The sequence below is a fragment of the Myotis lucifugus genome, unplaced genomic scaffold (assembly GCF_000147115.1).
Source record: "Myotis lucifugus unplaced genomic scaffold, Myoluc2.0 scaffold_95, whole genome shotgun sequence".
NCBI lineage: Eukaryota > Metazoa > Chordata > Mammalia > Chiroptera > Vespertilionidae > Myotis > Myotis lucifugus.
The window spans coordinates 2,727,142-2,744,852 of NW_005871143.1; positions in this window are offsets into that span (position 1 = coordinate 2,727,142).

The window sequence follows — 17,711 nt, forward strand, 5'->3', positions numbered from 1 at the left end:
ATTAGCACATATTCCCTCTTTATTAGATAGGATGGTGCCATCCAGGGGAAGGGAAGGCTAAAGCTCAAAAGCCCAAACTCCCCTGCCCGCCCAGGGTTCGGGGCAGATTTTTGAGGGTATAGGGCCATGGTCAGCAAACCGCGGCTCGCGAGCCACATGCGGCTCTTTGGCCCCTTGAGTGTGGCTCTTCCACAAAATACCACGTGTGGGCCCGCACGTACAGTGCGATTGAAACTTCGTGGCCCATGCGCAGGAGTCGGTATTTTGTGGAAGAGCCACACTCAAGGGGCCAAAGAGCTGCATGTGGCTCGAGAGCCGCAGTTTGCCGACCACTGGTAGAGGGGAACAGATATGTGGAAGTGCTGGCTCGGCACATTTTAATTGGAGGACAGAGGAGCTTGGCCATTTACAGTAAGGGGCGTTAACACAGGATCTCAGGACAGGACCATTCTGAGCTGGTCCTGGGGTTACACTCAGGAACATGGGCCTGGCTAGCTCTTTTCTTTTGTGGAAATATCACATGATTAGCTTCTTCAGTCACAAGGGCCTGTTCAGCCAGAGGAAAAGGACAAGATAAATGTACCTACTGTAATTGCCCTTGGAAATGCAGATGTTTCTAGGACTCTGTATTTTATTGTCATCTAGAGGTTCCTTTCCTCCCCATCTCACCACATCTCCCTTGCCCACCAGCCCCCAACTTCCAGGTTAATGCTGCTTAGCAATTACACATCTGATCTTTCCCATTCATTCTGAGATGCTGATTAATACATAATTTATTCTTGAGCCCTTTTGCCAGTCTGAAGTTTCTGCAGAAGGGCTTTGTGGCAGGCCTGGAAATGAGGACGTGGGATCGTTGGCCATTAAGGCCCGCAGCAGCTGTGAGTGCCAGGGAGTGGAGGGCTGCGGTCTCCCCAGGGCCTCTCCGTCTTCCCAGAGTGGCCACTTTTCACTAACATCCGAACCAGAGGAAATGACCAACCTTTCCCCTGGCCCGTGGGAATATGCGCTCAGCCAATAATGCTGATGATCAAGAGGCTCTCCCACCCGAAGCTGCTTCGCTTTGTGGTTTAGCCCAGTACATCTTAAAGAGCAGGGAGTTGGTGGGGGGAGGCGCTGGGCAGCTGCCTTAGGCAGTGCTCATTGCGTGGGAGAAGCCAGAGGGGCTGGACTTGCTCAGAGCCTGCACCCAGGTTCCCTACCAGTATCCATTCTCCTCCTCTCCCTTGGTAACATATGTTAATTTTGTTTGTAGCAGGAATGTTGCAAGTTCCTAATGAGTCAGTGACATGGAAGAGAGGCCTTCTGGATGGGGTTTTGGGGAAAGCTATTGTTTTTCTGATAAAAAAGAACAGCAGTCTGGCCCTAGCTGGCTTGGCTCAGTGGATGGAGCGTCGGCCTGCGGACTGAGGGATCCTGGGTTCGATTCCGGCCAAGGGCACATGCCTGGGTTGCGGGCTCAATCCCCAGTGGGGGGTGTGCAGGAGGCAGCCAATCAATGATTCTCTCTCATCATTGATGTTTCTCTCTCCCCCTCTCCTTTCCTCTCTGAAATCAATAAAATATATTTTTTTAAAAAAGAACAGCAGTCTGGAGTAGGAATTTTGATCAGGAAAGTGAAAGTCCCATACTAAGGATGTAAAGCACAAAGACACCGGAGCTCGGGACTGTTGAACCTGCCAACGTGCGTACCAGTTCTTCACTTGGACCTATTGCTATGTGAGGAAAAAGTCATCCCACTGACTAAGCAGGTATAACAGTTTTGTTACAGCAGGTGAAAGCAGCCCTAACTGCTGATTGTACCTCACCCTTACAGGTGGCAGCTGGGCTCTGACACTTACCTGCTGTGTAGCCTTAGGACAGCACTTAAACCCTCGAAGCCTCAGTTTCCCCATTTCTAAAATGGAGACAGTAACATCTTCCCCTGTGGGTGGGTCCTGAGGGGACCCCAGGGACGCTATAAGTCAGTGGTTCTCAACCTTCCTAATGCCGCAACCCTTTAATACAGTTTCTCATGTTGTGGTGACCCCCAATTTCATTGTTACAAATTGAACATAATTAAAGCATAGTGATTAATCACAAAACAATATGTAATTATATATGTGTTTTCTGATGGCCTTAGGTGACCCCTGTGAAAGTGTCGTTCGACCCTCAAAGGGGTCGTGACCCACAGGTTGAGAACCACTGCTATAAGTCCTGTATGGGTCTGGAATCACTGCTGTTGTTGGTAGCCAATGGGCTCTGGCCCTCTTGGGGACTGGGAGAGATGTGGTTTGACATGGTAAGTAAGTAAGGAAAGAGTGTTTAGAGGGGCAGGGAGTTAACTCTCAGGGGTAATAAACAGGCCAAGAGGTAAAAAATCTCCCAAGAACAGATACACCCAGTCCAGCCACCAGGCGGTAGCACCCAAGGGTGTGAACTTGCCGAGGTCAGGTGCTCTTGCTGAATCAGGAAACCAGGGCCTGGGTGTGGCTGGGCCCAGTGTGCAGGGGTGAAGTTTCAGTGGCTGCAGCTGGTGAGGAGTAAGGGCCTGTGGCTGCAGGTAGATACTCAGGAATATGAGGATGATGCAAGTGATGTGTGTGTGTGTGTGTGTGTGTGTGCACGTACACATGTGCACACACCATGCCAGGCCTTGGGCAGCGGTAGTCCAGGGAGTAATCCTTTAAAAATGTAAGTCTAATTTTTCATTTCTCTGTTTTAAAAACCCTCTACTGCTCCTAGGCATATACCCAAGAGGGATTGGGGAGTGACAGCTAAGGGGAGCAGTGTTTCTTTTTGGAGTAATGAGAATTTTCCAAAATTGTTTGTGGGGATGGCTACAAAATTCCATGAATATACAAGCCATGGAACTGCACACTTTAAATGGATGAATTGTATGGTATTTGAATTATGTCTCAATAAAGTTGTAAAAATATATAATTTATTAGTTTCTTACTGCCAGCAGGATAAAGGCTTCTCCAGAACTGCCTTCTGTTGTCCACTCTGGTCTGACCAGCACCTGCTGCCCAGGTGCATCTGTACCTCCAGCCACAGGGAATATTTGTATTCTCCTGGCTGCATCACGTGGCCTCATGCCTCTGGGTCAGGGTGCCTGTTAGAAGCCTAGCTCTGGTTCTGTAAACTGAGGCTCCCCTAGCATTTCTTTGGGAGAGCCTTCCTTGATGCTGATTACTCCCATGCCATTCATTCATTTAGCTGTTGTCTCCCCTGCTAGACTACAGGCAACTCGAAGGCAGGAACCATGCTCTGGTTGACATTGTGTCTCTAGCCAATGGCTTTCTACAGGCTGTGGGGAGTGTGTGGGGACTGTCTGGGCAGGGAGCAGCGAGGAGTTTTCATCCTGGCTGTTTCAGATTGCCTTCACAAGGTGATGATAAAAAGCAGACTGACCACTTCATCATCATGTTTGTTTTCTACAGACAATGTGCCCCGTTGTTGCTTTGTATCAAGCCAACCACTCCCATCCTCCCTGCCTTGGTAAATGTTAAATGTAGTGCCTGGCACATAGTAGGTAGTTTATAAATGAGGGTGGCTGGATCCAGAGGTCAGGCAAAGGCTAGAAAGGAAGGATTACTCTAGAAAATCGCTAGAACAAGGGGGTGCTCAACAGACCATACCAGAGGGAGGGGCTCAGGACCTGTTGTGGAGTCAGGGACTCAAGGAAGCTGGCAGACTCAATGGAGTATTTAACAAATCCAGGAAGAAGTCAGATGAGAAGATGTATGGTGACTATTGCTATAGCTATGTAGAGTTCTCCCCATGTGGCTTTCCTTCAGTGACTTTTTCTGTAGGTTTACCCCTATGTTTTTATTTGCCCTTCCCTCTGGGTGCAACTTCCCTCTCATCAGCTATAAGGTCCTGTTGACAAAGATTCTATATCAGGGCCTCCAAGAAAACCAATCAGCTTCATGTATTATAATCCTCAAACACTGAGCACCTACTGTGTTTATAGCACAGAACTAGGTACTCTAAATGTGTTCTCTCTTTCAATGTGTTAGTGACACCCATGAGCATGTCCAATAAGGTAACATTAGGCTGGTTGATGTGGCTCCAGTGGTTGAGCATTGACCTATGAACCAGTAGGTTATGGTTTAACTCCTAGTCAAGGCACATGCCTGGGTTGTGGGCTTAATTCCCTAGTAGGGGGTGTGCATGAGGCAGCCAATCAATCAATAATTCTCTCTCATCATTGATGTTTCTATCTCTCTCTCTCTCCTTCTCCCTTCCTCTCTGATATCAATAAAAACATTTTAAAAATAGGGTAACATTAGCAGCTGTGACAAACAACCCTAACATCTAAGTGGGTTAACACAATAAAATTATTTTTCTTCATATCACAGTCCAATGAGGCTTGTATCTCTGTATGTATTTGTGTGTGTGTGTGTGTGTGTGTGTGTGTGTGTGTGTGTGTGTGTATGTATGTTGGGCTAAAGAACTTTGCTCTTTGTAGTCTCTCAGGGAGCCAGGATCCATCACTTAGTGGCTCCACTTTCTATAGGCCCTCGGAGTCCTCTGCTGGGTTTTTGCATCCAGCTGGCTAAGGAGGAAGACACAGTGCATGGAAGGCTGTATGAAGGTCTCAGAGGCCAGGCCTGGAAGCAGCAATGTTCCATCCTTCTCTCCAAGTCCCATTCACCAGAGCTCATTCATGGGGGCACTGCAGGCAATGCTGGGGGCTGTTCACTGTGTCTAAGAGAGGGAATGAACTGGATTTGGTGAACACATGGCATTGTGTCTGTCACAGATAGTTAGTATTGTTACTATTTCACAGATTGGCTAACATTAGCTATTTTACAGCCAAACAGTGAGCTTTTTCCCTGAGAGGAAGTTTGTCTGCTGCTCTAAAGTCCCCGAACCTTGCATGAATTCTGGGGAATTGAAGAAGCTAAATCTTGCAGGAGAGTGGTGAGTGATTCCTAAATACGTTCTCACTTCTCTGAGACGTTCTGGTTTTCCACTTTTGCTGGCAGCCCTTCCACTCTGGTTGGAAGTTGACAGCTGACATCCCTGGCTCTCAGCCCAGGCTGATGTTGCACAGTAAGATCTCTCTTGCCAGGTGGGCAGCCTCAGGTGCTGTGGGATGTTCCCTTCATATAGTTTCTTCAGTGGTATAAGAAAAGGCTAAGGATACAGAGATACAAAGGAAGTGGCATGGAGGAGGAGGAGCAGGAAGGACTCTGTTGAGCTTGATAGTTCTTTCTCTTTAAGGAGAGCTAATAGATGACTATCTGAAAGTAGGGGATTGTCTACTTGTGATGAACTGGTTACTTCAGATGGACATTTTTCCCCTTCCCTATGCCAAGCAGACTCAAGCCCAGGTGGGATCTGGAGAGTTCTCCACCATCTCCATCTACTTCCCCCTTTGCCCTATGCTAGATTCTTTAGGGTATTCCATCTTCTTCTTCCTTTCACTAGGCAAAATAGCCCGTGAAATTTCATGTTGTCCCTCACCCAAACCCTCCACTCAGCGATACCTAATTAGCTATTTCTTTCTTTTTTCTTTATTGTGTTTTGTTTCTTTTCCCCCAATGACCTAGTTGGTGATTATCATTGTGGCTATCTGAGAATGGATACAACTGAAGGAGAGATGGGTGAAGGACTTACCAGAGGGGGAGAAAAGGGCCTCAGAGAACAGAAATTATCAAAAACAAAGACTTGAGATACGGTTCAAACAGCCTCATCCTTATTAATCTAGGAAGCTTAAAGAGGGTTGGCAACAAGAGAAGGGCAATAAAAAAAAATCCTAATGATGAGCCTGCCAAGGATGTGAAGGTTATCCAGTCCTCTGAGAGCCAGAAGGATTGCAGGCCTTTCACTTCCTTTGTTCTTCATTGGGGCCAGAGAGAGTGTATTGTGTAGGCAACAGGCCCCGAGGGACAGGGGGAGGAGAGCAAGTAGCCTGCAGCAGATGACCTCTCCCTGTGGGTTGTCGGATGGGTTTGAGAGGGCTCCACGGTGCTGGCAGTCTACTGGGCATGTCTAATCAAATATAAAAACTATTTCTTAAGGGTCTGGCCTCACATTGGCCAATCAGAATGGAAGTTGCCTACCATCCTGAATCCGGGAGTAGGCAGGCCCCTCTCATGCCAAGCCTTGCCCACTCAGTAAAGTTGTTAAGATGTATGGGTAGAATAGGGGCTTTAGGTGAAGGATGGAGGCAGCTGAGGCAGTGGGTGGAGGAGGGACTTTGGGAGTGTGTTCTTTGTCAACTAGTACTTGGTATTTCAATCTTTAACAACTAGTCCAGCTGTCCTGATGTGTGCCCATTGTATTCCTGCCTTGGAAACATCACCCCTCTGATTGGCACTGCTGAGATGATTGAGCCATGACATAGAACTGGAGCTTTTGGTGAAACCATTCGCTGGCTCTTTTGGAGAAAATTACTCAGGCATTGTAGATGACAACTACCAAGAGTGCAAGATTCAAGGACCACCACGGCCATTGGCCTTGACTTACCTGACTCTCCTCAGTGTGCTTTCCCCTAGGATGCCTGCTCCTTACCTCCACTCAGCCACTTTGGTCTCTTTCCCTATTGGGCTCTTTCTCTCAATTCCTCATGCAGGTCCCATGGATTTTAATCAAAGGCAAGAAAGAGGCAGCTCATGGGTTGTCATTAGGATGATGGGATGTGAAATGACCACTGTGTTGTTTTCATTTCTCCAAGACAGCAGCCTGGTGTTCTACGTTGTCAGCTCATTAGAGGATGTCACTGAGAAATGCAAAATAGCCCAACTCCAGCACTATCAGCTCCTTCCAATTCCCTCAGCACAGAACATCAGAGCTGGGGCATGCTAATCTGATTTCATCACTTGGGCAGTGGAGTTTTTATTGAGCTCACTCAGAGGAGGCTGCAGGGCTAAAAAATTTGGGCAGGGGGAAGGGCAGACAGCAGGTGTATTTCTATAATCATTTAAGGCTATTTTTAATCTGACATGCTTTAAACCCAAGATAGGAAGCTTCAATATACTAAACCATTTAAGAAAGGAGAAATCACTGAATATTGATTTCTTATAAGACTTTAGGCAAATGACATAGCTTCTGATTTTTCAATATAATTTAAAAAAAATATTTTTTATAGATTTCAGAGAGGAAGGGAGAGGGGGAGAGAGGTAGAAACAATGAGAGAGAATCATTGATTGGCTGACTCTTGCATGCCCTCCATTGGGGATTGAGCCCTCAACCCAGGCATGTGTCCTGACCTGGAATCAAACTGTGACCTCCTGGTTCATGGGTCGACGCTCAACCACTGAGACACACCAGCTGGGCTCAATATAAGTTAAACTACTCAAGTTTATAATAAAGAAAGCAACCCCTTTATTGAAGCAGAGTGGTTCAGAATTACTTCACAATGCTTCTTACACTTTCCCCGAAAATACCCTGACACCCGAGGACCAGAACCCTAAAGGTAAGTTCAGAGAGGCCTGCAGGAAATTGAAACTTCTTCAAAGTCACAGATTCTAAAATTAAATGGTAAAGCTTGCATGCTACTCCATAACCTAGCTGTGTTTTAATGTAAAATTATATATCTGATTTGTAATATAAAAAAGATTCTCTCATCTCCTTAAGCCTTTGGTAGTGTCATACAGCTCGTGGCACACCCTGTGCCCTCCTGTGGTATCTGACTGCAGAAAATGCCAGCTTGCCCTTTTCATGCTGCTGCAGCCAAGGAAAGGGGGGCTGAGGGAGTCCTGGCTTGGAGAGACCAGAGGCTGGTAGGTGTAGACCAACTCTGGCATTTCTAGGCCTTCTTGGTCCCCAAGATCCAGTCTAGTTTGTCATTGCATCCTCATTATTGGGCTTTGGGACAGTCTGTTCCACTCTCAGGTCTATTGACTAAAAGAGAATCTGGAGATGGGGGTGGATGTATGTTGCCAGTTTTCAAAATTTTCCTTGTGCTTTACGTTTGAGTTGGGATAAAGCCACTCTCTTGAGTCTAAGTTTTTTTATGTGCAAAACATAGCTCAGAAAATTCCATCCTTAGAGAGAAATATAATATTATAAGGGTTATTTATGTCTTAAAATGTAGGATCCAGATGGTGATCACTACATTCCACCGAAAGGAACCAAGTCTCCTTGGAGAAGTGGTTGGTTCTAGTCCAGAAGAGGAAATATACAAGATGACCCTAGTGGGTCTTGTCATCCAGAAATGTAAGCAAACTTTTAAAGGCACCAGAATGTGTCAAAAAGACCCAGGAACCAACCTGAATAAGCTCCTATTGTCCAAAGGGGGGAATCATTCAGACATCACTGCCATAGTTGGATCACTTTCAATCTCTATTATAAAAACCCCGTGGCTGTGACACCGTCACGCTGGAACAACCAATCACCAAAAGGCACATGCTGAACGTCATATGATTCCTTCATGGGAACAACTAAGTGTTGCATATGATTTCTTCGTGGGAACAAGTAAGTGTTGCTCTGTTCAAATCTCATCTTCCATCGAAGGTCAATTTAAGTGCTCCTGAGAAGGCAGGGTTAGGGCAGGAAACTTCTTATCTCTGTCCACAACTGTCTTCAAGATGGGCGGGGCTGCATGTGCAGCGAGGCACATGCTGGTGGGAGGGGACTTGACGTTGGGTCCCTCCGCGCTCGGGGTCTGGGTCTCGCGTGATTTCACACAGTGGGCCTCTAGTATCTTAATAACCTTGAGTTAGTTCATAAAGGATTCATGTGAGAAGAAATCTTACTGATCGCCATTATAAGAGTCTCAGAAACTACCTCATTACTTTGAAAACTGATAAATGAAAGAAGTATTTACTTGTTTCAACTCTATGAATTGTGCCTCAGAAAAGCCCAAAAGTTAATTAGGAAGTTTTTCTTTATACAAGTAGTTCAGCTAATAAATAAAAAAAATGAACAATGGGATTAGAACACAACATTTTATAACCCCAAATGAATATATAGATCCAGGCCAGGGCTTCTCAAATTTGCATTATTGTCATTTTGGGCCAGATAATTTTCCTGTGCATTGCAGCAGCATCCCTGGTATGCATCTACTAGATTCCAGTAGCACCCCTTCCCCAGCTGTGACAACCAAAAATGTCTCCAGACATTGCCAATGTTCCCTGAAAGGCGAAATCACCTTGGTTGAAAACTAATGCTCCAGACCAGTGATTTTTAATCTTTCTCATCTCATGGCACACATAAACTACTTACTAAAATTCTGTGGCACACCAAAAATATATATTTTTGCCAATCTGACAAAAAATGGGTATAATTTTGATTCATTTTCACCAGACAGCTATTATTGTGTTAGCTGTTGTCATTTTTTAAAAAAATTTGACAATTTTAGAGATAGAGATCAGTGCCCCTATTAAATAGTCAGGCATTGCATGTTTTAAAAATTCTTGCGGCACACTAGTTGAAAATCACTGCTCTAGGCAATAATCATCAATAGCTGATAACAAAGCATCATAAAAAGAGGGACAACTGGACTTTATATATCTCTACTGATGAAAGTACACACTACCTTCCACCTTTGAAATTCTTACCAAAACAAAACAAAAACAAAAAAAACTGATTTGAATGAAGCCTCTATAGCTAACTTCCTCAGAAATATGAGACATATCTACACCCACACCCACCCCCCACTCCCCACCCACCCTTGCACTCTCTCTCTCTCTCTCTCTCTCTCTCTCTCTCTCTCTCTCACACACACACACACACACACACACACATGCTAGCAATCACAGCATTGCAATCAGTAAAATCCAGACTGTGTCAAATGTTAAGAACAAATGACATGGTTAGTTCAACAAATTGCAAGGAATAAGCAATGATAGAGGGGAAACCTATACATCCAAAGAGTATTATAATAAAGGGCATATCTACCAATTGCATTGTCTGGACCTTACTTGGATTCCAATTTAAAGAAACTGTTAAAAAAAATTTTAAGTTTCATGAGGAAATTTAATGGTATTGAGGAATTGTCCACTTTTTAAGTGTGATACTGTTATTATGGATATGTTTTTTAAAAGTCCTTACCCTTTAGAAGTATGTATTGAATAATCAATAATATGCAAATCGACTGGACGGCAGAACAACCTGCTGCTATGGTGTGCTCTGACCACCAGGAGGCAGACTCTCAACGCAGGAGCCGCTCCCAGCCAGCTGGCTCTGATGGCCCGATGGGGAATGGGGAACCGGGGTGGGTGGCAGCGGACACAAGCAGCTCCAGGCCAAGATGGGTGCAAGTGAGCAGGACCCAGATCACCCCGCTGGTCACCCCACACATAGAGGGTGACCAGCATCAGCGGCAGGGGGTGGGGCTGATTGCTGGCAGCCAGGGAAAATTGGCCCTGATCACAGGCCAGGCCTAGGAACCCTACCCATGCACAAATTTCATGCATTGGGCCTCTAGTTATAAATAAAATAATATGTTTGGGATTTGGTTTAAAATAACCCAGAAAGGGGGCACATAGGTGAAATAAGATTGGCCATGTATTTATAATTGTTGGAGGTGGATGGTGGGTACATGAAATTCATTGTGCTATTATATATTTTACATGTTTGACTATTTTCATAATAAAAGTTTTTGAAAAGGTGTGGGCTTGCAGAAAAAGTCTCGATATTGAGAGAAGATTGCACTTAGTCCATTTTATCAGCTTTGCTCCTCAGGGTCTGATTGGACTGCACTGTAGACAGCAATGGGAGGTCCATTTTCTGCCCAGAAGCCCGTGCCTGCACATGGGTGCTCAGAGTGAGTGGCAATGAAGAGAAGGGTCAGCCCCTGTCCTCATGTTAATTAACTATTAATCGTTCTCCATAATGGAGTAACTGATTCATGGTTCTCATAAATTTATTGGCCCCAGTTAATGAAGAGGCTAATGCGGTACCTTTTGGTATAGGTCATTCCTTTGGGAACTTGAATGTCCTTTTTTGGCAAATTGCAGAGCTTGGCTGTTACAAGGAATCACAGCTGCTCACATTTTGGGCTTTAGGAAATGGGTGTGTCTTGAAGGGAAGGCAGAGAGAGTGGAGAAACCTGGGGTTCCAGGCTGAAAGGGGAACATGTCCAGGTGAATGAATAATGCATAGGCACTTCTGGCTGCGCACAGGCAGGGGAATGCTGTTGTCTCTGTCAGGGTAATGGTTTTAAAAGTTAACCTACGTCTGGTCCCTTCCCTCCCCCAGTCCATCATTCTCCTTTTGTCAGCCCCTCCCTCCTCAAAAGCCCAGACATCTTGTGCTTGTTGCCTCAGGGGAAGGATGTGGTAGGATGGAGAGCAAATGGCCTGGGTGCGTTTGCTGTCTTTCACAGGCTTCAAAGGACTACGCCCTTAGGGAGAAATGTCAAATGAGGTTGGCTCCCTACACTCATCATTACCCCCAAATCTAGGTAAGGTTTTTCCCAGGGGTTAAGAAAGAAGTAAAAGCAGTGGATAAGTGATGATCATATGGAGAGAGGCACCCTGCATCCTATTTCAGGGGCTGACCGCAGAGTGACACCAGGCTTGCGGCCTCAGCAAGCGCAGCAGAGACTTCCATGGTCCTGTGTGGCACAGGCCAGACCAGGATGGTCCCCTGCCCCTTACTCGTCTGTGCAGAGACTATAAAGAAGAGCCAGTGGAAGTGCCTGGTGGACAGTGCTGAAGGCTGTCTCAGTGGACCTGTGGGCCGATGGCTGCCTTAGCACACACCTGCACAGGCTGACAGCATCCAGGCCTGGAGGCCAGCCTTTCTCACAAGATCCAGCTCCATATAACCGCTCCAGCCAGGGAAAGGGTCTCCAGAGTTGACTGAGACAAAATTTCTGCCCCTCAGGAAGGATGGGGATGCCTTCTGGGCGGAGGTTCATGCCCACCACAGCAAAAACACCAGATTAAGGTCACAACAATAGACTAGTTACACATGATTATCTTTCTTTTTTTTCCTTTCTTACTTTTTTCTCATCAACAGCACAAGAATTGCTTCCCCTTTTGTTGCACATTATGCTTTTGTGTGCACATGCAAGTGTTTCAAGGGTCTATGTGCACAATTACAAATACTATATTAAAACTGAGATTTGTGTTTTTATTATAAGTAGCCTTTCTACATAAATACTTTTGCCCATCGCTCTATCTTTCTAAAGTTGTGAAATACAGGGTGTCCCCAAAAATGTATATACACTTTAACAACTGATTGCTGAATTTTGAAAATAAAATATAGTTTAATAAACACTGCCTTTATAATTATTCAGAGTGTGAGTATACATTTTTGGGGTACACCCTATATTTTTGGAAGAGCTGTTTATCTTTGTTGTTTTCCACTTATATTTCTCATTATCTCTTCAGTACACTGACATTGGTCCCCATTGCTCTATAGTAATGGACAGGCATTGACCTCCAGGGTACAAAATCCAGTTCCGGTATTCTTTTCCAAAATGCCTTCTCTCTTGACCTCAGTGACCTTGGGCTCACTTTACTTTTCTTTATTTTTCTTACATTTCATTGCTCCTCTTTCAACATCTCCTTTGTTTTCTTCTCTTTCCTCGTATTCTCTTTACTTGAGCACAACTCAACCTTCTGTCATCAAACCTCCTACTCTTCTTCCAAAAGTGTCCCCTCTCCCCTATGGGCAAATAACTGTTAGGTACTCCATGCCTTCCATTAGCTGAGGAATTGTCCATTGCTCATTCTGAAAGCTACTCTGACCCAGTGTGCCCAGGGAAACCAGACTCATGTGGTTCACTCTGGAAGGCAACGCTGAATTCCAGGAAGCTGTTGACCTCCAAAGGAACTTAAGAATAACTCAAATCCCATATTCACATTTTCATTTTTAAGCTTTATATTTATTGTTGACACTATTACAGATGTCTCCACTTCCCCCCACCTTTGTCCAACTTCACCCAGTCCCTGCTGCCCCTCTTCCCTTTGGCCATCACCACACTGTTGTCTGTGTCTGTGGGTTATGCATATACATTCTTTGGCTAACCCCTTCACCTTCTTTTATTCAGTCCCATCCCCTTCCGTTCTAACAGCTGTCAGTCTGTTCCATGTATCCGTGCTATATTCACATTTTCAAAGACCATCAAAAAAGAAATCCAAGCATGGAGTTTATAGCCACTGGTTCTCCAATTTGATTCTCTATTCCAACCTCCTTTCAAATTATTCACTCTTACTCTCCAAATCCTAGAAAACTCTCTTATTCTTCCCCTCCATTCCTTACTCTGATTACTTCCTTCTTGTAATTGCAGGCTCCTTACCAACCTGCACCCCCAGCTGTTCTCAGTGAGGCTGAACTGATAATAGAAGTTTCCTCATGCTGTGGGAGCAGCACCCTGAGAAATGGAGTAGACAGGAACAGAGGAGTTAGAACAGTTAACAAGCTCTGCTTTCCAGTACACACAATCTCCTTTACCACACACATTTGTTTTTTCCCCTATTGCTCGTCTCTGTTTCTCCAATGACACAATGCCCAAGTTAGAAACTGCTGTAGACTGAGTATTTGTGCCCCCACCCACCCCACCCCAATTGTTATGTTGAAACCAAATCCCAATGTGATGATTTTGGGAGGCAGGGCATTTGGGAGGTGATTAGGCCATGAGGGCAGATTCCTCATGATGGGATTAGTGCCTTTTTGAAAGAGGCCCATAGAGCCTCCTCCCCCATTCTGCCATGTGAGGTTACAGTGAGAAGAAAGAAATCTATGAACCAAGAAGAGGGCTCTCAACAGAAACCTAACCTTAGTTGGGTTATTTCTGAATCTATGAGCTGATATTCCTGACACTCATCTCTCTGACCCCCAATCTACCATTGACATGCTGCTGCTCAGAAGCAGGTCTGGTCACCTCACTCTATTGCTTGACAATTGCTCATGGCCCCCCTTTGTGTGCATATAGTTCAAATTATTTCTCTGACATTCACAGCCTCTATATTATTCTTCCTTTATCATCACTCTCCTCAACGACCCTGCACAGTCTGGCTATCTCACCTCATCTTATTCACTGTCCCTCACTTTTTCCTTGACTTTCACACTTAGATTTTTGCTCACAATATTCTATTTCTTGGAATACTTTCCTGCACTCCACTAGTTGAGCAACTTCTGCCAACCCTCCAGGTCCAACCTCACTGTTACCTTCTGCATGAAACTCCCAGCTTACTGTTCCTCAGCCCACTGCACTTGGTGCTCATAGGAAGTGGTCCATCTCTTTATGATGTCACTTGTCACACTCTGTGTGCCCTTTTTACTACATTGTAAGCTCAAGGGCAGGGGCATTATTCATTTGGAAAATCTTCAATATCTAACCCACAGAAGTTGCTGCATCAATGATGCCTTATCCACATTAAACAAATTAGTGTTTGCTCATGTTCACTGTGTCTCTTCATCTTGTTATTGTGTAAAGCCTAAAGGAGCCTCTGCTTTCTGCCTATAAGGACTGACGGTGAAAGAATTTCACTCTAAATCTAGGTATCTGGCCCAGCAGCTAGGCTATTTGAATGAGACAGTGAAGCAATTTATTGGTATAAAGAGATCCAGTTGAGTCAAAGCTTCTGAGGAACAGATACTTACTCAGTTGTAAACAAACTTACTGCATGTGAAAACAGAGATTTACAAAGCAGATGTATTAGTGTATTGTTATTCACTTCGTAAAATAAATCACCTTTGCATCTGCTCCTCTTCCTATTCAGTACCTTATCCTCCTAGCACAAAGGAAACAGTCAAACCCTGAAATTCTATATTTTTAAAGAAATTAGGTCATTCAACATTTTTCTAAAATCTCTCTAATTTGAGTACTTTTTTCCCATCTTCCTTGCCAATACTCTGCTCAGGCCATTTTCATCTCATTTCTAGATTATTGCAATGACACTGGCTAACTTTATGCCTCAGCTTAGATAGCACACACCTTAGGTAGCCTTATCTTTCAAAGCTTTTCTCCCCAAGATTGGGTTAGGTGACTTGCCCATATGTTCTTCTGCATTGTACTTTAAATGTCTTAACTTTTCTGTACCCCCCATCAGATTTTAGTTATCTCTAGTTCCTCCACATATTAAGTACTCAATAAATTGTTATTGCAAAGAAATTACAAACAAATGCATCCAAATATTTTGAACACATATCTTTTTTGCATCAGATCTACTAATTGGAGCAAGACACATTTATATGTTGGTATAAAAAAAACAGGATACTTAGTGAATTGAATTTAGTTGGATTAGAAACTTTATCTTTTATTTTAATCTTTGCCTTGGACTTTTCAATACAAATTAGGATTTGTCTGATTTAACATGTATTGAGGCATGGGCTAGGCACTTGCACATACTTTGCCTTTCTCACAAATTTTCATCAGTTAATTGGAGATAGTAAATAGATCTGCTAGCATATAGTTCTGTAAAGAATGGATTTTCATCTTGAAAGAATGTGTGTGTTTCTGTAAGCACCAGAGTTTCTACTAGAAAGATATTTGTTCCCTGGGAAGACAAAGCCAGGTGTTGAAAATGGTTTTGAAGTCTCCTAATTAATATGCATCTATCCACCCATCTATTCATAATATAAAAAGCTTTCAAAAGAAACCCTGAAATCTCATATTTTAAAGAAATTATGTCATTTGACATTTTTTATACCTTACTAGAGGTAAGGCATAAAAATTCATTCATGGGAGAGGGGTCCCTCAGCCCAGCCTGCCCCCTCTCACAGTCCGGGAGCCCTCAGGGGAGGGAGACGACCTGGTGATCAGGGGAAGGCAACGCCCCCATTACACCTCTGCTGCTGCCACTGCTGGCAGTGCAAGCCTCGGCTGGCCCTGGTTACCTGAGCCTTGGGCGGCCCTGGGTGGCTGGGAAGCCGCCATATGAGGCTTGCCTGCACCTTGGGCCAGCCCTGGGTGGCAGGGGGGTTGGGGGGGTTGGGGCTGAGGGGACTGGGGGACTCTGGAGGCAGGCCTTGCTGCATGCCTGCCACCCCAGCAGGGCTGAGGGGACTGGGCACTGCCATCTTTGAGGGTGTGGCAGTCTATTAGCATATTCTCTCCTTATTGGCTGTAGACACTGCCATATTTGAGGGTGTGACAGTCAATTAGCATATTCCCTCCTTATTGGTTGTGGGTGCCGCCATCTTTTGCCCCACAAATTGTAGCAATCATGTCACCATGCAAAAATGTCAAATCATTATATTGTACGTCTGAAATTTATATAACATAGTATTATATACCAACTACGCCTGAATTAAAATAAGTTAAAAAGTTTAAAAAAAATTAAATGAAGCCAAATTTAACACCTGTAAGACTCATTCCCAACAGTATGTCTCTTTCTTTCTATGTCCATGGTTTTCAGCAATTTGATTCTGCTTTCAAATTAAGCACAAGGAATTCTTATAGGATTCTGAGCAGATGAAGAAGCTTCTTGAAATTGAAGATCAATTTGAAGGGAAAGACTTCATGAGAAATAAGATTGGAGACAAACAGAATTTTTTAAAAAATGATATTTCCTGCAGGAAAATGAAAATCAAACACTGAGTCTCCTCTCATTTAACCACAGGTGAAATCCCCTGGATTCTTGTACCCATCAGAAAAGAGGGACAGTCTAGGATCCTTGCGAGCAAGCTGTTCAATCTCTGCTTGCCTGGCAGCAGCTTCAAAGGCAGGATACCTGGAAGAGAAATTTGTGGCCCCAAGAAATCGAGACATCGAACTGGGCTGTCAGTGACAGCTATTTCGAGCTACTGAAAAATTGCTGATAGAAGGAGAAAGTACCCCTCCCTCTTCCTTCGTCAAATCATGTAAAACAAACTGGGACAAGATGCTGTCTGTTCAGATGATGTGAGTGAGAAGCAGCTGTCACAGAAGACTTAAATTGAGTGAGATCTTAAAAGACTGCTCATGCTGCAGAGAGAGAGGTGAAAGGAGCTGGAGTGGCATCAGCAAAGGGAGGGAAGGATGAACCTGCATGGAGGGATGAGAGGGGTCCGTCCTGTGCTGAGACCATCGGGTGTGAGAAAGGGGATGGGGAAAACAAAACTAGAAGATGGATTGGTACCTGATTCCTTTGACCTCAGGAGACCCTGACAACCAAAACATCATTCCTTGTGGTGATAAGATAATAGAAGATTACAAAGAATTTGGAACTGGGCCGTGTTGAGTTCACCTCCTCTTTTTCTGTAAGCTTATTTGGTTGTGATCATAACATGTAGTGGGTGGACCTGGATCCTGGGAAGAGCAGAACTGATTGTGTGTTAGGGAGAGAAGAAGGAATTTTTATAGGAGTCAGTGCTATAGGTTGAGTTGTGTTCCCACCTTCAATTCCTATGTTGAAGTCTTAATCCCTCAGTACTTCAGAATGTGTCTTGGTTGGACATAAAATCTTTACAGAGGTAATGAAGTCAAAGTCAGGTCTTTAGGGTGGGCCCTAATCCAATATGACTGGAGTCCTTATAAGAAGGGGAAATTTGGACATAGAGACATACACATATGGAGAACAATATGAGCAAAAAGATGGCCATCTATAAGCCAAGGAGAGAGGCATGGAAGAGATCCTTCCCTCATGCCCCTCAAAAGGAAGCAACCCTGCCAACACCTGGATTTTGGACTTCTGGACTCCAGAACTGTGAGACAAGACATTTCTGTTTCTGAAACCACCCAGTCTGTGGTACCTTGTTGCAGCAGTCATAGCACACAAATATAGTTGGCCAGTGCTAGCACCCTCCCTCTTCTTTCCTTCAGGCAAGGGTGGAGAAGAGAAGATAAGGATTCTCAAGACTCTGCAAAGCAAGATGGGTTTCTTCTGGTATAATACCTGGAA